Genomic DNA, 24,328 nt, shown 5'->3' on the forward strand with positions numbered 1-24,328 from the left:
ACCTCAAATGAACTAGTTTCAATCAAGACGGAAAGTGTATCCGACAGGTAGCTGATAGGTACATGTAACGTGATAATTAGGACGCTGAATGCACACGACGTTCACGTTTCCGAGGAAGCTCAATAATTTATGAGCACCTAAAACTCAATCTTCTCGCGGATCGTTCTATAAATCTCGCGACAGTGAAATCTCGAGTTAGCCAAAATTAGTTTCAGAACATGCCTGTCTAGACCACACAAGTCTACCGACCCCAAACTTTCCTGCTGACCCAAATCATCGTTCTCTACAAGTTAGTAATAATTCACACTTTTAATCTTTGTTCGTTCTTCCAATTGGCTATCTCAGAAATTTCTTAGCAATCTTCGGATTTAGCTAATCCTATCTGAAAATTTATGTCGTATTAAAGGAATTAAGCATTGTGCCTCTTAAATTTTCATTTTATTATAAGTGACGTGCGGCTATTAATCCGCTCAATAGTTTATTTAATGAAAATAAAAGTTAAAAACATAAAAGAAATAAAATCATAATTGTCGACGAAAGAATACATATAAGGGATAAAAGTTAAGCTTGCAAATTATGTGCGACGGATTGCGGATAAAGCTAAATTAACCTCGCGCGTCGGGAGATTAAAATCTAAGTCGGCAATTATCAGCTTTGACGTATGGCCGCTGCGTGCACGCGTGCGTAAACGGGGTATCGGTGGCCGTTCCGGTATCTCGACAATAGAGGGTGGTTATCAGCGTACCGCCGCGGTGCCACGAGGAGGAACGGCCGAATGACAGAGCTTAGAGCTAAGCGAGTCACGCACGCGCAATCTCCATACATCACCGTCGGAGCGTGTAAACTTTTCAACTCCCCCGCAATAGCCCGCGTTCGCACACTGGAGAGCCTTTTCTCTTCTCCTCGTTCTTTTTCTTTTCCCCTCCACTTGTCGTTACACGTAGCCGGCGCGGGCCCACGAATTATTGAAGCTCAATTGGAGCGAGGAAAAAAGACTATGACCGGGCGAAACGCATCCGCGGTCCTCGATTCTATTTCTTCCCTCTCATCTTTCAATATCCTTTCCGCTCTCTCTCCTTCCATTTCGCCCGCCGAGTCTACCTACAATTCCGCCCGTTATCCCCGTTCCTTTTCCGGGACGCGCCTTCATCTTCTTTCAACCCCTTCCTCACGGAGCTTTACCGGTTCCTGGATTATGCTCAGGCTTAGGAGGTAAAAGGGTGGGCTTAGCGATTATCCCGGAGAACGCCCGGGAGCCCTTCGCATCGAGCAATTATTTGAAATTTCCGTTCGATGTCCCTCGGGCCACAGGAAACTTTATTTGACCGCGATTAGCCTCCCTCTCTCCACAGACGACGCCCGTCGTTGTCTCATGGAGACGAATGGTGCCGTCTGATTACGAGAAAGATGTCTATTCTAGATAGTTTTACTCTCTGAGACCAATGAACCGGCTCGTTAATCGTGACGGATCGAATTAAAGTCTCGTAATTTACGGAAAATCACGCCAATAACGCTCGATAACTGCGAGCCAAAAACGTAATAAAAACCACAACATGCGCAATCTTAGCGAAATTATGGCATGAATCGATTCACATTTGACGGAAATTAATTACGAATAATAGATAGCGCGCGTTTTGTACCTGTCAGGTTGACTCGCAAAACACGCTTACTCCCCGTGTTTTTTTTCTGCCGTAAATGGATTTGCGTTGTAGTCCCATGTTACTGGTAATACGATGTTTACCTTATGCACGTCTATTTGCAAATTCCGCGAATATTTATCGAAAAACGTTTTATGTAAACAGGCGGCATTTTGCATCGTTCCCGTCATCAAATAATGTTTGCCAACATTTTTTGACGTTGAAACCAGCTATTCCACGTGTCCACGTCGCGGATATATGTTATTGAACCCGCCACTGGGTGAAATTTATAAGAAATAAATGTCGCAGCCAATTAGGGCAGTCAGTCAACTGAATCAGCGCAATATCGATTGCGTAACCAGCAAACTGCTTATAATCCGGGATTTACGAACACAAAAATATCGTTAGAAGAAACGATAAACGATCTCAATAAGATTAATTATCCGTTCTCTCTGTCGACTCCAGATAAAAAAGAAACTCTAGAAATATCTAAGGAAATATCTAATTAATAAAGAAAAAGAATTTTATATAAACTTATAATTTTTTTCTCATTATTTAAACATTTTTTATCATATTGCAAAATTATTTTTACTTGTGCAACTCTACCGTGTTCATCTTATCGTTAAAAAATATAAATTGCAAAAGTTGCCACGTTTCCTTCGCAAAGTTACTCGAAGTATGTGTAGACATACTTATTTTTACGGAAAGTACAAGCAATTCTCGCCGTCTAAAGTGAACGGAGTGCATAAACGTGGGCGTATACTTTTTCCCACGGGAACCAGCAACCTGTCGCGACGCCACGAAAACGCGTCTTTCCTAGGCGAGAAAAAATATGACCGCGGGAGGGTGGCTAGGGAGAAACTACGATGAACGAGGGTGGTGGTCACTGGGTCGGCAATACTCGTTAAAAAGAAAAGGGGACTGTGCCCACTGCGACTGCACCGAGTTCTAATAAATTGCGGCACGGTGTAGAGGATTAGCGAATGGTCCAATAATCAGTGCTAAGTAACGCAGTCAACAAGCAGAAAAAGTTAGATTTATTAACGAATTTGTGACTGACCAACAAAAATAAAAATATTACTTATAATTATATTATATTGTGTTTTTTTGTTCAAATAAATTTTAAAGTTATATTTTTCAACTTATATTTTAAACAAGTTTTATTTCTAAATTTTAATAAAGATATAATTGCCAAGATATTTTATAGTAAAAGTAAAAAAATGGAAAGATTGACTTTAAATTCATTACAAAAAATCTAAATTTTTTAATTGAATTCTATATAAAAAAAGAATATAAAAACTGTTACTTATATATACGTTAAAACTGCAAATTATATATTAAAAAATAAAGATATTTGTATGCCTTGAAATGTTTTTGTAAAAAGAGTACTAAATATCATTCATATTTTATAATAATTCTTCTATTATATACAAAAACAATTTCCAGTTTTTGTTTCTTTAAAAATTTTGCAAGTCAGTCAAGCAAAAAATCCGTCTGAATAAAATTAAAAAAAAAATAATTTCATTATTTACTGTTGTTAAAAATGATACTTTTCGCGTCGTTATTTACGTATGAATGTCGAAAGCCGGCAACCGCGATGCGGAATCGCAAGGACAGGGAGTCGTTTCCAGGTCCACGAACCGTCCAGCTGTCGGGAGCTTAAGGAGCCCCGGTCGGTGCGGTTTCGCCGCATCGCGGCCGTCCCGTGATCCTCAAGCCGGTACCTGCTGTATACCATATACCCGGATTATGGCGTAATGTGTGAACCGACACCTTGACTACATCGATCTCCTTTAACCTCCGCGTCCGTCCGCGGGGAGACAATCCTCGTCGTTTTCTACGACCGCGCTTCTCGAACCTTTCCCCGAGTACGACGAGAAACCCTTTTCCCGATCTAAGGGTATTCGCCCGTGGTAACTCATTTCCTCTTGTTAGCCGGGTCGCTTAAGCTCAGTTTCCGCCGGAAAGTGTTATCGATCTACACCCGCAAGCCCCCGGAACTCTGGCTGAGGCGCGCCGTCGTTGCTTGCATGCATACACATTGTCTGAGCGCATATACTTGCGGTAATTAGCGATGGGCGATCGTTTTAAAGCTCCATAAACAGCTAATAAAGCAGAATCGCGCGTAATGAGAGAGGAAAGCCGCTGGTAATGGATCGAAACGCAACGCATATCAACAACTTTTATTCGTTCAGTTCAGCTGTAGTTTTAATTCAGTATTTTATATTAATGTCTATCAGAGTTGTATTCCTTTATCTTTTGAATAAATTAATTATTTAATTTAATGAATTGAAAATCAAAAGATTAATGATACATCATTAAAAATACATCATTAAAACCACATATAAATAAAATAATAATAAACTATCAATAGTAAATAGACTATCTATTGTGAAATATGTCTAATATGTCTGATATTATAGAAAAATGCTACTCAACACGAATTAAAGCTTTTTAATTTCAATTGTGTTCTACAGAATTTCACAACGAGTCCGATATAAATCCAAATTTTAACGATATTTTTCTGACCAAGAAACAATAGGCAGTTTGCGAACATGCAATCCGAGAGTGTACGCTAGAATCGAACGACGAACGAACAATCGAATACGCACACTGTCGATGATTTCGAATAGAACAAGAGAGAGATCCGTACCCGTTTTATGCGCCAATGTCTGTATTTCGTAAATAATAAAAGCGCGTTTTGTGCAGGTAGTGTACGGTATCGGGAGCAAGTAAGCGAGCAGCATTTAAAAAACAGTGTCGCGATCAATTATAGGGATCGAGTAACGTTCCGGAAGTATTCGCAATAATACTGTCCGCAGATCCGGAAGACCCTTGTCAAAATATTAAAGCCTTCTCTCCGCGGATCGAGTTTCGAATAGCTCCGCCGTCATAACGAATGCGATCCACCTCACGGATAGTTCGCAAGAAAGCGGACAGAAGAGGACACAGCGAGAGGGTTAAACCGGCCGGTATCACTTTACAACAGCTTTCCACGGCGCGCCCCTTCTCACGAGATACCGTATTTCCATTTATTTTTGTTCCATCTTTGAAATCATACACCTTTATTATGCTGTCGCGGAAGTACGTATATAAACGCGCGATACGTATAGCTATTCCAAAAACTTTGTTCCTTGGAAATTTAAAGAATGTAAAAATAATAAGAAAGCATTTAACATTAAGAAAATGTATCACAGTTTTCAGGAAATAATAGTCGATCGAAAGTCTACGTATTTTTAATATATTATCGCAAAACTGCCGTATTATTTTCAGGAACGTTTAATGTAAAAATTAAAAATACTTTTAAAAACAATAATAATAAAAAATAAACTTGAAATATTAAAAAAAATTATATGTATCACGAAAAATAAAGTAAAAATATACTTCAATCTATTCTATCTGACGGTATAAAAGAATGCAAATAATTTAAAAGATTATAAAAAAATTTTTTTTTAATTTCGTGACTTTTTAAAATTCCACAAAAGATAACTTGGTATGATTATTTTACTTGAAGAAACAACTACACACATGCTATACTATAATGTGCAGTGTCGTAATCGATACTAATAATATTATATGTAAAGGCATCTGTAATAATTTAATTATCACCTGCAAACGTTATCCCTCAAAGCTAAGTGATAGTTGTATATCATTGCAACTTCAATTAACATCAATTGTATACATTATAAATTTTAGTATTATAGTATTAATAATTATTGCTGCTAATGGACGACAGTGGAGCAATAGCGTATGCAATGCATCGGGAATAGCATATTGCACTATTCATCAAATACCCATCGACTAACCGTTAATGTCCATCAATCGTCATTAATTAATACTGTAGTAGTTAATTAAAATGATACGTAATATTAATATTACGTAATATTAAAAATAAATAATAGGAGCAATATAAAAGCATATTCAATAGTTAATTATTTTTTATTATTTATTTTAAATAAATGAAATTATATTCAGTAATCGCTATATCAAAGCATAAATTTCTGCTATAAATTTATATAATTGCTTTCAATGACGTTCAATATATAGTAGATAATAATTGATATTACATTAATGTGTAATTATTCAATACCAAAGTAAATAAAATAAAAATTGATAAAACAGCAAAATAGGAATATAAATTTTAGAGTTTGATATAAAAAAGTTATAACATATTATGAGAGAAATATAAATATTTTTTATATATGTACCAGAAAGTAAACGTAAATAAAAGAATTAATGACCGATTAAATTATTAATTTGTCTTATTCCCTGTCTTATTTTCTCTTTTCACTTCTTTTCATAATAGTCCAGCTCCTCAAGCGGTGTATCCGCTGTAATTACACACACACGTCTACACGTAAAGTATTCCCGTAATGTGATACCGCAAAATAAGACTTCTACGCTCTTTGTCAAACTTGTCCCAATATTTTGGTTTCATTTATCTTCGGTTGCGCAGCTAAACGCTTCCGGCAGAATAATGGAATTTCCACTTCCTTCCACGCGCCGTAATTCAAGAGGAGACCGCTATTTTCGTATAAACGCAAACCACTTACAATGAAAGCTAAAAAGATAAATAAGACTGCGCTAACTGAAAAAAGTGATTATTCTAACAAGATACCGACACTAAGTGCAAATTGTCATTTTTTAAGAGATCGATTTCGAAATTTGGAAAGTTACACAATTACATCTATAATTAAACGATGATTAAATAATAGTCAAAGAGAATTTAATGATGATAATATTTTGTTTATTTCGGAATTATAATCTGTATAAAATATATTAACTTGTCAAACAATACACAGCAACAATTAAAACAGCTGGATTTATGAAACGTGACGAATTTTTCACCGAAAACACATTTAACATGAATGCGTGTTATCCTATCGATATTTTATCACAGTGCCACAGATTTCGATATAGCCAAGATTCGATTATTATGCAATCAATTTTAACGCACAATATTTTACGCTGTTACAATTGTACAATATTTGTAAGCAATAAATGCTCGCGATATTCATGAAAAAGTAATTAATTTTCGTGCAAATATATGTTCTCCCGAAATGTCGTGCGAGCAAATATCTGTACTAACAAATTCTAGTCGTTATTGCTTGGTATCCGTATATACGTATTCTTTTTATTTATTTATTTATTTTTTACAGGAAATGAAATGCACCATTGGCGCGAACTGATCGCCTCGGCGAACACGCGCAACTACGTCGGTTTTGTTTTTTTTTTATTCCGTAACCGTCGTCTCGTTTAGTTTCAGACATTATTTTTCTCATTCTGAAGCTTAAAATCGCAATTTCTCCCGGATGTCACATAATATTCGAGGAAATAGAAAAATAACGCGCGGAACGCGCGCAGGGAGATAACAAACAATTTCATGCAAACAGTCGCTGTCATTTGTGTCTTCCGAATTCCAGCTGTTTTACATTAAGCATGCGAAACTGCTTTTGCAGATATCGATGTGTGTATATACAGGGTGTTCCCGGGTTAAATGACCAAACTTGAAATACATATTTAAGATCTTAAAACAGAACAATTTCCTTTGGAAGAATGCTCGCAAACGCTTCGTTCAAGAGATATTGACTTCTTAAGTTACAGAACTCTTAGGAATGTATAATGTCGAAATGTCGCTTTTTGCTTTGTTTTGAAGATCCTAAATCATTGATAAGCTTATGTTCGCACTGTAAACAAAGCTCCTTTCATTCTTACAAAATAATAACCAATAATAAAAACCAATCGCAAAACACTCTTTTACGTGCCATATGAGTCGGTAATAAATGCTGGACACATTCACTATTAGAATACAAACGAGGCATAATTGCATTGACTTAATACAAGTTTTTTACCCTACGAAAGCATTTAATGGACTAAAAATTATTTTATACGAATGAAAGGAGCTTTGTTTACAGTGCAAACATAAGCCTATCAATGATTTAGGATCTTCAAAACAAAACAAAAAGCGACATTTCGACATTATACATTCCTAAGAGTTTTGTAACTTAAAAAGTCAATATCTCTTGAACGAAGCGTTTGCGAGCATTCTTCCAAAGGAAATTTTTCTTTGTTTTGAGGTCCTAAATACGTATTTCAAGTTTGGCCATTTAACTCGGGAACACCCTGTATATCTGTGCATATACCACGTTTCATGTACATGATATTTCGAATAACGCCAACGACGCGAACGAAATGTAATGTGATTTAATTGAGACATCAATGAGTTGAGTGCCCTTGACACATCTATGCTTCCCTTTTCATTGATTCACCCCTCACCTACGAGAGTGCATTGAGCTTTGATGTTAATGTACTCTATCTAATAGCACTTAAGTATAATACAGTATCGTTGTACATTGTATTCGATATGCGGTAACACGAACTTTCCGTAACATTCAAGCGTTAAGTTTTGCCACTGCGAGCTCATGCTCCATAGAATTGAATGGAACTGTGTGTTATAGAAACCGAGCAATTAACCGGTTGCATTCGACCGGCGCCCGTGGCTCTCTCCGCAGTCCGAACAAAACAAGGTGACCACACTCGTAGGTTCATCCGGGTTCATCTAGACCGCACCGTTGTCCACCTGCTCGCAAAGCCCGAATCGCTACGTGGGACACTCTAATTCGTTGCAATCAGGAGAACCTTCGCTACTGTTTGCCCACCTTGTTGCAGCCCTATTAGTTCCGCGTCAGAAAGCATGCTCACGTGATTCGTATCCGCGATCTGGGGCTACGTCTAATCTAGAAACGCGTGATAAGTCCTGCATTTGAAGAAGGACCGCCGTTTGATTGTCTTTACGTGAAAAGTTGTGCACCGTGAAATTTACTTTGCAAGAAATGACAGTAAATACGTGAGAAATTTTTTCAAATATATCAAAGCTTCTTCTAATTCTGTAAATATCCAAGAGAGTCTATTGAATTGAATTAATTTTAAGACATCTTTAAAAACAAAATAAATTGTAAAATTCTAAATTAAATAAGAAACTTGTTTTTCGTGTAAAAGATTAAAATTTCACACGTTAATTCTCGTCGATTCATGAATGGATAGATCGCATCTATTCGCAACTCTGCATCTCTACGGACTGTTTATGTCACAGTCGCGATTGTTTTGTTTACATCGTTCGAGACAAAACACCTCGCTATCTTTCGCCTATTCCCACCTCTTGTTTGTACAACATAAAAGCAGAATTCTACAACAGACGTGGTATCTCCTGCGCGGTTAGCAAATCAAGTAATTCGCCGTCCGAAGATTAAATTTGAATTTAATCAATTTTTTTCACGCAAACATAATCTGAGCCTAGAATATAGAAGATTGAATTTTTTAATTTTCTTATTCTCAGTAATATCGTAACGTTGTAAAAACATAAATTCTTGAAACAAATTATTATTTACTTGTTAAATATTATTGATTAATTGTAACATATATTTATTTTTCTTTTAATTATTACAAGACTAAAAGATTACTTTTTTAAATAACGAAAAGTTTTTTTCATTGATGCAGCGTAACGCGATCGATAATCATTAACGTTATTCGTATATGTCGAATTCTGTCATTAACCCTTCGCGGAAATGCAGCATTGTTTTATAGACTGCCATAACGAACTTTTGTCGGCACCACTCGCTCGTTTGTCGAAGCGTAATGAGTCGTTATTACTTCAGATACTCGGTAACAGCGAGCGATATCAAAGGGTCGAAATCGCGACTCTCACGCCAAAAGACCGCGTCGAGAAAAGCGCGATCGGCAAGAACTTTGGTCATTACGCAAGCTCGTCGAACAAAAGAAAGGAACAGCTCAATGAAATTGCTCAGCCTAAATGAGCGCAGCTCGAAAGGCGCAATTGCACTTGTCAGAACTTATCGGACATCATGATCTCGTTATGTCTCGCGTTACTCCCGCCACACCGGTTTCTTCTAAAAGTTGATCCAAAGCACCGATTAGCGATACTCTATTCTACTCGTAATCGCATATGTCGATTCTCTCTTACTTGCATTCGTCTTTTTCTCGAAGAAAATTGAACTTTCGCGTGATAAATCTTATGGCGAAATTCGGCATGTTCTCGTCGAAACTATTGATAAACTTTAGTATACAACATCTAACTATACGATTATTCAACCCATGTTGTAAAATAATTATTTTAACGTGTAATTAAATAATTATTTATAAATGTATATTTCTACTTCACGTAATTTTCTGTATGTAAATATTTACATACTTTACATAATTTTCCACTCATAATTTTTATGCTAATTTCCCTTAACTTTTCATCTGTTAATAAGAATAGTTGACGTGCTCATCTTGTAAGATAAGCTTTCAGAGTATGTGGTATAGTAATATAAAATATTTCTAAACTAAATTTAAAGTTCGAATTTTTAAGTAAATTTTAATTTGAGAAGTCATATTGAAGAAGCAACTTAGTACGTTGCTTATTCTGAGTTAATGACAAATTGTCGTTAATGAGATGCTATTCACCTAATGTAACTTATTGAGGTCTTTGGATTCTGAGGACTTAATGATAACGATGAAGAAAGCGATTGTCGTTGGGTCGTCCACGAAACAGTAAGTATTTTACTTTATAGATATAGAAGAGTATGCTCGAGAGTAAGTCCTCGAGAGTACTGCGCTGCGAACTGCATTCGGTGAAATTGGAATTTAAATTTATTGCCGCGTGCTTACGTTTACTGCCGCAGTTTGCCACCAAGCAGCATTTGTTTTACGACAATAATTTCACGAGATTTGGCTAAGATTATGACCCGCGGTAGTAACAATATACATCAGCGAAGAAAAGCAAGATACCGCGGTAAATAGCATGCAGCGTGAGAAGTTACATAATTACCATAAATAGCATAAAGCAAAATGAGGGAATTTCACGAAAATGATACTATACAATGCTATTTCACTTCTGTCAATTAAGACACTTTAGAAAATGTTCTTATTTTACGGCAGGATAAAGTCTATAAATTGTTCGTAAAAACGTAGATACAATTTACCTCCATAAATCACAAAAGTGTTATTAGAGAAACATATCAAATTCAAAGAAAAAAAGCTAAAAATTAAAGTTAAAAAAATTGCACTGTAACTATGTAAGATAAATTCAATTAAAATTTTGTTAAAAAACCATTTTTTGTATTCTGAAATCTTATTTCGTTCACAATACTTCTTAAAATACGTATATTTTGTAGTTGAGATGTATCATACGGTGTTTCACATCAATTTTCAATAATGATCATTTCATAATAAATAAAATTAAAAATTTAAAGAGATGTTGCTAATCCAAATGGATCTCGCGTATTTTCCACGTAACGATTTTATAGAGAGAGTATTTTTCCTAAGACATTCGGCCAACATCAGACAGATAAAAGGCGAACGACTCGACGAAGAAGCAGTGAACTCTTCTCGAGATCTGTGCAGTCGAGCGTTAGCCCGGAAAATCGACAGTTTCTTCTATTTGCCAACTCGCGCTTTTAAGATCAAAGAATGAGGCTTTAATTAGTAAAAGAACAGCGACCTCGTTGCGCGAACGTCTCAGAGTTCTCATATACATATACAGGGTGTCACTGACCAACTGTGTCTATTTTCAATAACGTTTATCTTCACAATAACAAGAAGAATTATATATAAAAGTAGTATGGTTAACGAAAAACTTTTTATTAAATATGGTTAAAAAGTTTTTAAATAATTCAAGATAATGTTATAAAACAAGAGAAACTAAACATTTTTGTACAAATAAAAAATATAAATTTACTTCTATTTTGATTTTTGTAAATTAACACTACCGAGAATCTTATTTAATATTTCTTTTTAGTTAAAAACTCTAATTACGCGATGGGTGTGATTCTCTAATACGACATTTTCTCTTAAAATATATTTAAAATATTTATGTAACTTTTTTTAAAGATTCACATATCTAAGATAACTATAATTGATTAAAGACACCCTGTACATACGTATAAGACAGAGCAAAGCGCTTTCGGTTCAGAAATTTTTTACGTTTTCGAGGCAAAGACGCCCGTATAATATTTTTGCTTTATTTCTTGCCCTTTTCATCTTTAAGATTTTTGTTTTATTTCTTGCTTTATTTCTTGTCCTTTTCATCCTTTAAAATCTTATCTATTGCTATAAGAACATTGCAACGCGATATTCTGTATTCGTCAATAAACAATTCAAAGTTAAATAGTGACTTATAAGGGAATACTCTGTTTGTGCACACAAGCAATGTTTCAATTTACAACTAAATATATTGGTGAAACTTGTACGCAAAAGAGTTATCAATTTTCAAGCATACATTCTTAAATTTTTTCTCTATCTAACGTGATTTTCTTAACTTCTTTTAGTTATAGAATTTTTTCATAGTTTTCATAGTTATAAAATAATGAAAGTACATATCTATTATATTACATCTATATCTAGATCTTTATTATAAGTAGTATTTATTATCTAATATCTACCACTTACCGTATATATTATCATAATACTTGCAGTATGCATATACATATATATAGTAATCATGCAATCAATATAATAATGGACTCACCGCCTCCTTTGCTACAATGGCACCTTCCTGGTTGTCATAATTGCATCGTCCCTGCACCAAAGTTCCACTTTTTTCGTCGCCAGCTGCTTCATCCAAGCCAATCATTATCATCTAAAAAATACCATCAAAAATAAATAATATATTAATTATTTTGTATATTGCGATTTGATCATGTAAGTAATTGCGCAATAAGTGTGATTATAATCTCACTATTTTCGTCATCAGAGTAACATCATTCTTGTCGGCAGCTGCTTCATTCAAGTTAATAATCAATTTGATAATTATTATACACACACACACACACGCACTGATATATTTCTGCACTGAGATAGCACCGTAATAATACACTCCCGAAAAATATACAGATCGCGTCCGCTTATTAATTATTCACCGAATCACTTTTTTAATACGATGCGCAATAATGGCCGCGATTAAGCTAATAACTCTCTTTTACAACGCGATTTAGATAAACGCTTACTTCAACAATATGAATAATCGATTTGTCGTTTGCGATCGAAAGATGTGTTAGATTAGATTAAGTTAGGTTAGGTTATTATCGTTTAATCAATGCGCTGCTCGAAATTAATTCAACACTCCTGATATCCTTTCACACACGACGACTGAAAGGAAGACTCCGAATTAACAAACTACTTACGCGCCGCATCACGTATAGTGTTGCTAATCTGCAAGGAACCGGACCTGCGCGCCCGGACGGCCCGGACCGTAAAGCAGCGACATTGTTGTATGATTGATGCGATATTCAGACGACTGACGCAAGGTCAGTGTCGCATGTAAACGGTCACTTTCATAGGCTTCCGCTACAAACACGTTATCGCGTAGATTAAATCGCGAATTAGTAACAATCGAATCGTTATACAAGGCGTAATATTGAGTTAATCAATCGTGTTGTTAGGATCACGGTCGATACGGCTCAGCACTCCGTCTTGCTTTCCGTTTTCGCGCGCATTTGTGCGCCTTCGTATACTTACGCGAGCCTTCGTACACTTGCGCGAGCCTTCGTGCACTTACGCGAACTTTCGCATGCTTTCGCGAGTCTTTGCGCGCCACTGTGACGATTAGGGCGACATCGTTTATGGAATATTAGAAATTCGCGCATCTTATTAATCATCATGTCCATGTTTGTCGCGCAGTGTCTTATGTGCGAGCAAATACCGGTAATATTAAGTGCGTTTCGGAGTGTGTGAATAAAAAACGGTACATTGATTCGGGTACAAGACGCGGGTAAGTGTTATCTCGCGCAAATATGCAGTTAATTGTTTTCGGATTCTGTTCGTATTCTTTGGTCGTGATGCCGCAGTAAAAATTGCAGAATCATGTCGGTCCGCCATTTTGTCGACGAAATCAGATCGCGTATGTAATTACACATTATCTCGCTTCCGTGAGCTCCGAGCCTTTTATTTACCAAATATTAGAGATCCTCCCTAACCCTGTACCTAATTGTTGTTGCATATACCTAATTATTGTCGATCGTGATGTTTCGCAGCGTTAATTGAGAAGCTATATTGAATTTGAGTCGTAGTAAGCGATTGTAGATACCGTTACTTGCGTGAATTTGCAATTACTAGTCATTGTTAGATTTCTCATATTTCGTAGTGTAAATAAACATTGCTGGTATTCGCTGTCGCGATGTTTTACCATTTTCTTGCCAAAATCAGATTGTTCGTGTAATATCACGACCGAACGATTTGGACGTCTTCGTTTTTCGAGAATTAAAAATTTTCTGTACGCATATATCTAATCATTATCAATCATGGCATCCAATACAATATTTGTCGCACAAGGCGAGTTTTACGTGCGAATAAATGTTAATAGCACCGAGTATTTCAAAGCACGATTCCGAACGAATGCTAATTCGGATACGAGACGCGAATAAATAATAACGAGTGTCGTGTTCTCTTATGTGAACTTGCAGCTGGCAATCGTTTTCAGATTTCTCGTATTTTTTAGTTATGATGTCACAAGTGAACATCGCGACTATTGTAGCTATTCTTTCGTTGCAACGATTATCGAAATTTAATCGCGCGTGTAATTATACACTATTAGTTTTGGATAATGCTCGCAGTTTATAAATGCATTGCATTGATTTATCCATTAAAAATGAGAGTAAGTTCGCGATTTTTCTGATCGTTTCGAATTCGTGTGTGTTCTATCGTGTGTGTTCAAACGTGAAGTGCATCGAGAGTTACACAAGAGAAATTGCAATAAAACAATTTGGTGAGTAAATGTTACATACGGACATTAGAAAAACATTTATTATATAATTACAACAATATTTTTCTATGTTGAAGAAAATTATGAAAGTTTATCATTGTACTTGTAATTAAAAGATTATGGAAAAATAATAATCGTATAAATCTTTCTCAGCTGAAGTCGATTGGATTATATGTATCTGAGCAGCAGCAGCAGTGATACTGCAGAACGATAATAAGGGCAACAGGAGCAGTGATACAGCAGAACAAAATAAGGGCAACAGGAGCAGTGGTACAGCAGAACAATAATAAAGACAACAGGAGGAATGGTAAGTAAACTTATTAATAAATGAAGCTAATAATAAACGTATCGCTGTGCGCATTACATTTTCATGATTTACTAACAAATAATATATCTCATATTTGCACTATGTATCATTTTTCGCTTTAATTTGCACCAAGTATGAAATATTTTTCCCTTGAACATTATTTTAATTGTATTAAAGTCTACATTTAAATAAAAAAATATTAGAAAATATAAAAATATATAATTTATGCATTATGTATCTTTTATCTACAATATGATACTAAATTCTTGCATTGTTTCATAATTGTAAACTAAGCAAAATATTTTCTTAATAAATAGACGATAAAATATACGAAATAAAGTAACACATGTTAAGCTTATGATTATCAAACTCAAAGGGATCAAAAAAATTTAGTTTTCACAGCGATGCGTTTTCTCGCTTCTCTTAGCGTGCAAGGGGCGCCGAGAGTTTACTTTATGCGCATAATAAACAGAATATCATTCGTACACACGTGAAGGCGACGCTTTTATACACACAGTGTCCCTGTATAGACCGGTCAAATATAGATTCTATTTTTGTATGGCCCGACATAATAGGTGGGTCAAGACGAGTTGCGCAGATAGAAGGAGATTCCTCCTATTGTATGGAACAGAGAGGATAGAGTGCGGAGCAAGGAGGGAGGAGGACGACAGGGCAGAACTCCAATATTCGGAATTTATAACCCCTCGTAACTCAGTCGGTTTCTGCACCTAATACCTACCGTCTTTGGCGTACCCACTGCTCGCGTTAGTTCCTTCAGCGAGCTCTTCAAAATGATTTCACTGCCACGTCGCTTTATTATCATCATCCTTCCTTGCTCTCGCACTCAGCAAATATCAATGAATAAACACTAAACAAAAACGCCGTTTATCAAATGCAAAATTCTGTGCATATACAGTTCTTGAAATATTTTAATTTATTATATACATTATCCATAATTAAGCAATTTAACTTGCATTAGCCGGTAAAGTATTTCTAAATAAATCATACTTTTTTTTACTTTATTTTTTAAAAATAAAAATTAGAATTATAAAATTTAATTCAATAATCAAATAGTTTAATTCAATAGCTTTTCAATTATATTTTGTCTGTTTAATGAAATTTATTAACTATAAGTAATTTTTGCCATTAATAATTTTATCATTTATTTCCTATATCTGATGTAATTTTAATGCTTGCTTGGCGAACACCAAGACCGCTCAAATCCATTCCTGCGGACTGTTTATGTCACGGTTGCTACTGTTTTGTTTACATTGCTCGAGACAAAATCCTCCTATCTCTCACCCGTCCCCACCTCTTGTCTTTAGAACGCAAAAACGAAATTCTCCTATAGTTCCCAACAGAGACTCAGTATTCTCTTTCCGAGAATTAATTTCTTTACATTTGTAAGAAAACGTTTCACTGCACACTCCGTTAAAAATTTGGCGGAATGATTAAAGGTTTTTAGCAAATCAGCTTTGTTCTGTTGAATATCGCATCGGAGAAACACGAGAGCGAAGGTTCCGCGTATCGATTTCGAATTTGTGTATAAACGGCGCATCGATTCCTCCTTTCCCCTCAGTCCGAGAGGTATTATACACCAATAAATTCGCGTAATCGCATATCTCAGGGCAATCGCGCTATGTAGTCGGGGAGAGGCGCTCTTGGAGAAAAATATAACTCCGTTGGGGATTCCCCGAGGCTCTATACATTCGCTGCCTTCTTTTGCGCTTCCGCCTTCGAGGCCGCGGTTTCCGTTCTTTCTCTTACCCCCCCCCCCCCTTCGTCTGCCGTATTTTAATGGCCAGTCGTAAAGCACAGGAAAATTAAAAATTCATATCGGCGAGAATTTAAGAGACGTCCGCGCGTTTACACTCTTTGCTACACTCCGCCGCGTGTGTATTTGCAACATCAACATAAAAATATGGGCAGGACTATAGGCAATAAATACACTACAGAATAGACTACAGTAGAGAATAAAATACAGTGCAGTAGAGTTCAACCAAACCATCGATTATTCGAACGCCGTTTGATGTACTGAAATGTACCTGCTATAAATTGCACGCTAACCAAAAATCCGTGCATTTACATTGCAATACTCCAGTGTTAATATAATAATTTCCATTAGCAAAATATGCAGTGGTATATTATTAAATTTCTAGTAATAACTACGATGATTTTAATTAATGGTATGTTTGCGAATACATCATGCAAATTATTTTCCTAAATCGGAATCATATATTTTGCAGGTAAATGGAAAATTATAGATTTAATGATCATTATTTAAATAGAAATTAACACAGTAATTGAATAACATTATATTCAAATAATTTTCATTAATTCCTAATTTGTTTTTAAGTATCAAAATTTATAATTTTAAACTTACTTTTTTAACCATGTTAAAGCTAATATTTAATTGCTTTCTCTTGTTCTCTCTTTTTTTCTCTCTCTCTCTTTCTCTCTCTCTCTCTCTCTCTCTCTCTCTCTCTCTCTCTCTCTCTTTCTCTCTGTGGAGCAATTTATTGATCGATTTAACAGCACACAGAAGCAAAAAAAAACTCACAGATTAACGAAGATATATCTTGTCTCTTTTTCTCTTTACGATATATGTGTTTCATCCGCTTTTTTCGCGCACGGTTCGCATCGCGCAGACCGGAAATGCTATACCGGAAGGCTGAACTAACGCAAGAAGAAATGTGCGCGGGTCTCGGCACGGATATGGTTCTCGCGGCCCACTTTCATGCTTTTCTATTCCGACCTTTCTGCGCCGTCCACTACGCTTTTTCTCTTTCTGTGCTTTTCTTTTAAATCTTTTGCTTCAGTATATTTTACATCAAATAACGTTCTCTTCACGCGATGTACGGTATTTACTAAGAAAATTAAAACAGCAAATACCTACAGCGAGATGAATCCGTAAACATACGCAAAAGTAATTTAGAAACAATTGTCAGAAATCATGTTATCATTTTCAAGAAAAAGTGGTGAAAAGTAATTAAAACATCGCGAAATTCTTTATGAAAGCATGTTCGTTGAAGAGACAACGACGTGCGAACTATATCAGCGTAATTATCGTGAAATTATAACTCGTGCAAGTTTAATCTATTATTTTAACTTTCTCTCTTTTCTCTGTTCTTGGGTTATTTACGAGATTTATAGAATATCTATGAAATGTTCCAGCTTTCTTGTATAAAATATATAGGTAAGTATATCGAGTTATAATTTTTTTCATTTTTAGTATGTACATACATTAGATATTAACAATGTTTAGATAGATAGATAAAATGAATGATTACAATCATTAATAATTTGTAAATGAAAGATTTGGAATGTATTAGACACATGAAAAATTTCCATATTTTTCCAATATTTTGAGATCCGCGATCCGAAACTTTGGTCAGAAGGTTTGTTATCGTTGGTGCTTAATTATCAGCGGAGATTAAACCAACTTTGAACCCCGCGATCGTGCTCGTCTCCACCGCGAAATTTGGGATTTTATGCGTCCGCGCCGCAGCAATAACAATAATATCCCTTCGGCTGTTAGGTGAAATCCCTTGGTGCGACTGTGACGTATCTGGCAAACGTGCTGTTATTGTTGGTACTTAAGACTTATCGCGAAATGGGTGTCTGGAGAAGGATTATTCTCTCACCAGACGGAGGAATCATATATCGAAGATAAATCATATATCGAATACATTGTCCTATTTGATGATCCAGACGCGAATCTCAACACGCTCTTAACGCTCATCAAATATTAACATATAAAATATGAATGTATTATGCACTGTGAAAAAAATAATTACAACCAAATTACAACTATTATAGTGAGTGAGTTTCGAACCAATTATTATAAATATAAACTTCTACATGTATGTTTCCAGCTCTATTTTCAACTTGCAGATAAAATTAAATTTTAATGGTATAATGATATTACATAAGTTAATATATACATAAAAAAAATTAATTTACTAATTTTTTACAATATATACAAAAAAATTATATATTTAACATTTAGTTGAGTGATACAAAATATTTTTTAGAATAGCTACATTTTATATTATTTCTTTTATTCTTCTTTATCTTTAAACCTTTCTGCATTTGATTAATCGTTATTAAAAAATAAAAAATTAACTTAACTAAAAATTAAAAATTAAAATCGAAACACATTTTTTATGATGATGTAAATTCCGACAGATACGATATCAAAGAAACATTCTAATAACATTTAAAATCATTTGAAAATAGTAAAGTGATATAATTTTTTCATTAAAATCTTAAAAGTTTGCGAAGGCAGTTGGCTCTCAGTTGGCTCAGTTATATAGAATTTAGTTAGCAATTCAGTTATGGAAAAACGGAAGATTTCCATTATAGCACTTATATTATTCACTAAGAGAAAAGTCTTCACATTTATTTCGTTGTCTTGGATGGACATAAAATGGTTCCATATGCACATACAAGATATTTCAGACCAACCATATTATTCGTTAATAACAAATTTCTGAGATTTCTCATATAATAAGAATATAAAAATCAATAAGCGATAAATTTTTGAGAATCTGATTAATTAATTTTAAACACTTTGCATTTAAAAATTACTGTAACCTCATTTTAGTATAAAAATTTTCGTCTCCAAATGATCTCAAGAATTTGCTATTTACAAATAATATGGTTGATCTGAAACATCTTGTACAGTGTATTACGAGGGATAGTAAAAAAGTAAAAGAACTTTTTTGATTCCCAAGTTAATTGAAAATGTTCTTTTAATTGACTTTCGTACAATTGCGTGGTTAAATAGAGAATGGAACTTAATGGTCCTCAGCATTGGAAGTGCTTGTTCTATTTATGTAGAAAAGGATTAAATCTGCTGATGCAGAAGCAAGTGACGTAGATATAATGCATAATAATGATATATAAGCACGTAACTCTCAGGATTCTTCATCTGTTCATTAGTAGAAGTGCTATTATTATTATCGTTATGGCATTCAACGCCAGTAATGTAATCAGGAGTTCCAAGTTATTATCGGCTGCTGGTTTGCTTCTAATCGAGTTTAATTGATGGTCAGTGAGAAGTGTGAGTTTGTACTTCAACTTAGATTACGCCAGAATCGCGGAACACTGAAATCGACTAGTATATACGACTAATATACGACTAGTATAAAATTCTTGCAATACACGAACGCACAAGCTGTTTCGCAGATGGCAGAAAATGAATAATAAATGATCGGTAGAATTCTATGCATCGTGAGAGGCACATTAGTCAAGAAGACACTCGACAGTATTTTCAGCGTTACACTTTGCCGATCAATACTTTCCAGCGGAAAGTATTCAATTCAACAAATTAATGCAATGATTTCGCAATTTTACTGTGATATAATAAATTAAAAGATAAAGCGGATGTTATATGAAATATTATATTTAAATATATTATAGTATAATATCATATATATAATTTCACAAAATATTTTTCCAAATTTATATACACATAATTTTATATACACATTTGTTAAATTATTATAACAGATAAAAATAAGGAAAATTATGTAAAGTTAGAATTCATATTTAATGTTATAAAAATATAAAAATTTATTATGGGTATAAACAATGGTCCATCATAATAATTATGTTATTGAAATGTAAGCGCAGAAAAGAATAATTGCTCGATCGATGTCTAAATTGTAAATTTTATTATGATTAAAATTGTCATTGCATTTGTAAACGTAAATCAGCCGCATATGCTCCTTCACAGACGACCAGTGGATTATGAAATTAATATAAATGCAACAGCAACCAACAGTTTTTAAACTACCAGAGTTTTTTCTTGTTTCGCGGTTATTTTATGGCCCATGTATCTCGATGCACGTGCACGTCTACCCACCAAAAATACATAGCATGTTAGCGGTTCGCGTTCGGTGCGTACAGCTTGCCTCTATCACCAAACCGTTCCTAGTTTAGTTCTCGTATCAACAGAGTAAATGCCCATGTTCACTCGATACTTGCGTGCGCCTCAATGTTTTACAATATAAATAAGGGAACATAAAGTTTGGAAAGTGATAAAAAAATTACAAGATAGCTGTTATTGCCGTTTTTATTTTCATAATGAAAAATTTTAGCAAAGTCTATATTTTAAATTTATGAAATTCTGAGAAACTCTGGCGAATATTATTTGAAAGGTGCAAGAGAAGAAATCAGATTTGCAAAGAAAGGATTTCCGAGAGAAATAAATTTAAAATTTAAATATTTCTTACAGGCAAAATATTCCGCTAAATATTCCGTTATTATATATGTTGAAAAATGCAAAGTATTCTAAGATATAAATATGAACGTTTGTATGCAGAATATATATTGTTTTTTTTGTGAAACACCATTTTGAAAAATTTGTGGCTTAAACTTCAACTGATAACTGTCTCTAATACTTACGTTGGTGTATATAATGATCATTCGAGAATGGTATTTATACTCTTAGTGGATTTACACTAATTTATACTCTTAGTGAAGTCTGACTTCTTTCCCCTGTACTCTTAATTTGGAAACACTGAAAATGAAGGGTCTCTCGGGAGAAACGTTCAACAAACCGTACTTATTTTGAGAAGGTGCGTTTGAAGAATCGCTTCGAGGTTAATTTCGTCTGGTAAGATGTTTAGACAGTGACAGGATCAAGTTTTGAGAGAAAAGACTGAGCTTAGGTGTTAAGCACTCCTCGTAAAGCCGGTTGTGCGGATGGGGCTTTTTGTTTTTCTAGAAAAAGGAAGCTCTTTTCCTTGAATGAAATCGTTTCAAGCAACGACTCGTACCGGTGATACCCACGGGGATACGAGGTTAGCTTGGTTTTCTTAGAAGGACCATCGGTATCCCGTTGATATATGAGTAATATTGTGCTTTGCAAACTTTACGAAGAATGTATGTATTTGTTGTATACATTAAAAATTTATTCTTTTTTTAGATTTATTAATGCAATAGAATAAAAATTTATAAGTAGAATATTATGCTGAAAAGAAAATAATTATTGATGAATCTGATATGTTTATTTTTAAATGTAAAAACACTAAATCTATTTTTTATTGCTCTTTAATTGAAATATGCCATAATCAATAATTAATTCAAAGAAAAAAATTCTTGTTTAAGTGGTTGAATATGCATAATAATATGTGAATGTTAAAACTTTAATTATTAATGTGCATTGCATATATTTTAAGTAGACATTGATCATAAATTTGTGAAACTTTTGATTTTACGTCTTTGCGAACTAATATTTTTAAAATTATCTTGCATTAAATCAGTATTTTACTTTTGGACGCAAAAGCATTTACGAAATATGAGAAGATTGCTCATAGCAATTTATAACGCCATACGTAGTGTGTGTAATACTACATTATAGAATACTAATATCGCATTAACATAATGTGATACATAAATATATGATACATGATTCCCGTCGTTTGGAATATATCTGTGAAATATACAGAATGTCTCACTTAAGCATCATAAATATCTCGGTTGCTTTTAAAAATATGCAAAAATATGTTAAGACAAAGTTACATCCTTTAAAAAAAATCATGATAATGCAAAAGTTACTTATCCGATAATTAATTTTTCAAATCAGACGTTTATTCTTTTGCAGAGCTGCGCGCCATTCTCGTGTAATATTTTTCAATATTTGCACACACTCGGTTATTTTCAGCGTCACCTCCATTAATAATATTCGCCGTGACAAAGCTGTCGTTTCATAATTACAATCTCTTCCACCGTCTTTTCCAGCGATATTCGGTATTTCGTTTAACGAGCGATGCGATATTTTTCTGGCGCACGCCGATAATAAACGAGTTTGCGATAAAGGACGCAGCCTCAATCGAAGAGGAGAACGGTTTTTAAATAGTATTTCTATCTTGTCGGCCGATACACTGACGGAGATATAAGTGCATTTTGCGTCGAAGCGCGCGCACGCGAGAGAGGAAAGAGGGCATCTTCCATGTGATTTGCATGCGAGCTACGTGCCGGCGATACGTCCGATAGATAGCTCACGTACTTCTTCGAGAGACGGTCGATTAACTTGGAAATTACGAAAAAATGCAAAGGGTAGAAAAAAGGGGGGGCAGCCCTGTCGCCGTGTCGTTTCGTACGAAATCACCTGGAGGATCCAGAGAACGGGGAATGAAGAAAGACAGGAAAGCAGTATAAACGCGGTGCGTAAGCCGTCATTATAAAGCCATTTAGCGTGCACCGGCCGGCGTAAAAATGCCCGCGTCAAATGGTATCCCCGGTATTCATGAGACCTCGGCTAATGTATTCGGATTATTTGAATAAGATGGCGGTGCGCCGACGCGATGTTCCGTGTTCGCAAAACTGCGGGCCACCATCCTTTAATCGGCCAAGCGGTCGAGTTTCAAGAAAAGACTATGATTTACGTTAATGTTACGATATTGAATACGAGTTTTTTGTTCTTCATAAATCTTTATCGTCGGATTGTCGGGACTTTTTCACGGTAAACGAATCAATTGCTGGAGGAGGAACGGTTCATAATCTGTAAAAAAGAGAGTATTTTCACGAATAAATAGCTATTAATTATTCTATTTATACTTTTACACTGTCACGTTATACTTTTACTTGTCAGTATACGTTTCAATGTAATCACCAACTTCCGCGCGTCATTAATGTTTTAAAAAGTTTCGGAAAAGTAATTTACGAGTTATAATTATTCACTGTGTTTTCATTTTTCAAGAGAATTATGTACGTGCGCGACTGTCATAAGCCACTGTGTCGAGTCTGGCTCGTAGCATAAAGGGGTTAAAGAACCCGCCCTTCACTCTTCTCTCTTCCAAGTGACTATTAGAAGAACGCTTGTCCTGCGGCGTCGCAAGCGTCGAGCCGCGTGCTTCTCTTGCCTCTATATTTAACCGCGCACTTTAATTTCACATTTGGGACCGCGCTGGCTAACTGTAATTATAAACTTTACGCCGCTGCCGAGTCCTCGACCGCAGCCTTTCGCCATGAACTAGACCCTACCTTTGAACTGCCGAGCAGATCTCCGAGTATCTTACTTAAGTATTAGATCGACGTGCACGCAACATGAGTTACACGATAACGATCTGTAATTTCGCTGAAATATATTTAATAGAACTAATTTCACTTGCACGTCACTTGGATTTTTTTAATGAAAAAGTAATCTTTTTATTTTAACGAAATTTAAGACTATTTTACAGCAGCTAATAATTAAAAATAAAAAATTTTTTAATTATTATATCTGATTCATATGATATTCACAATTTTGGGATACTAATATTTATTTTTATTAATATAACCGCCATGTTGAATTTATACCACGTACTGTGACGCTATATCGTTCTGAAAACATAAAGCAACATTGATCAAATTTCTCAATTATTTGCATTTTACCAAATTTATTGAATTCTGTGAAATTTACACCCCAATTCCAGAATTTCGATATCATCTTCAAGCCCCTATTTGTTATATTTAATTGTTGAAATTGCTTTGAAATATTTCAGGAATTCTGGAATTGTTGAAAAAGAACCATAACTCTATTATGTAGAAAATGATTTTGATCAGTATCAGCTTGGTAGAGATAATTTATTGTGACATAAAAACTGAACAAAATATTGAAAAGAATAAAAGCAG

General features: G+C 34.8%; 1 long non-coding RNA gene across 1 annotated transcript in view; it reads right to left on the reverse strand.

Annotated features, from left to right (window-relative positions):
• Positions 1-13,244, reverse strand: part of LOC105668814 (uncharacterized) — a 133,706-nt gene extending 120,462 nt beyond the window's left edge. Inside the window, exons 1-2 of the long non-coding RNA XR_001100175.2 lie at positions 12,376-13,244; positions 12,166-12,276 (exon numbers count right to left, since the gene is read on the reverse strand). This is a non-coding gene — a long non-coding RNA (uncharacterized lncRNA). The remainder of the gene's footprint in view (positions 1-12,165; positions 12,277-12,375) is intronic.
• Between the last annotated feature and the right edge of the window lie 11,084 nt (positions 13,245-24,328).

This window comes from Linepithema humile, chromosome 3 (genome assembly GCF_040581485.1).
Source record: "Linepithema humile isolate Giens D197 chromosome 3, Lhum_UNIL_v1.0, whole genome shotgun sequence".
NCBI classification, from domain to species: Eukaryota; Metazoa; Arthropoda; class Insecta; order Hymenoptera; family Formicidae; genus Linepithema; species Linepithema humile.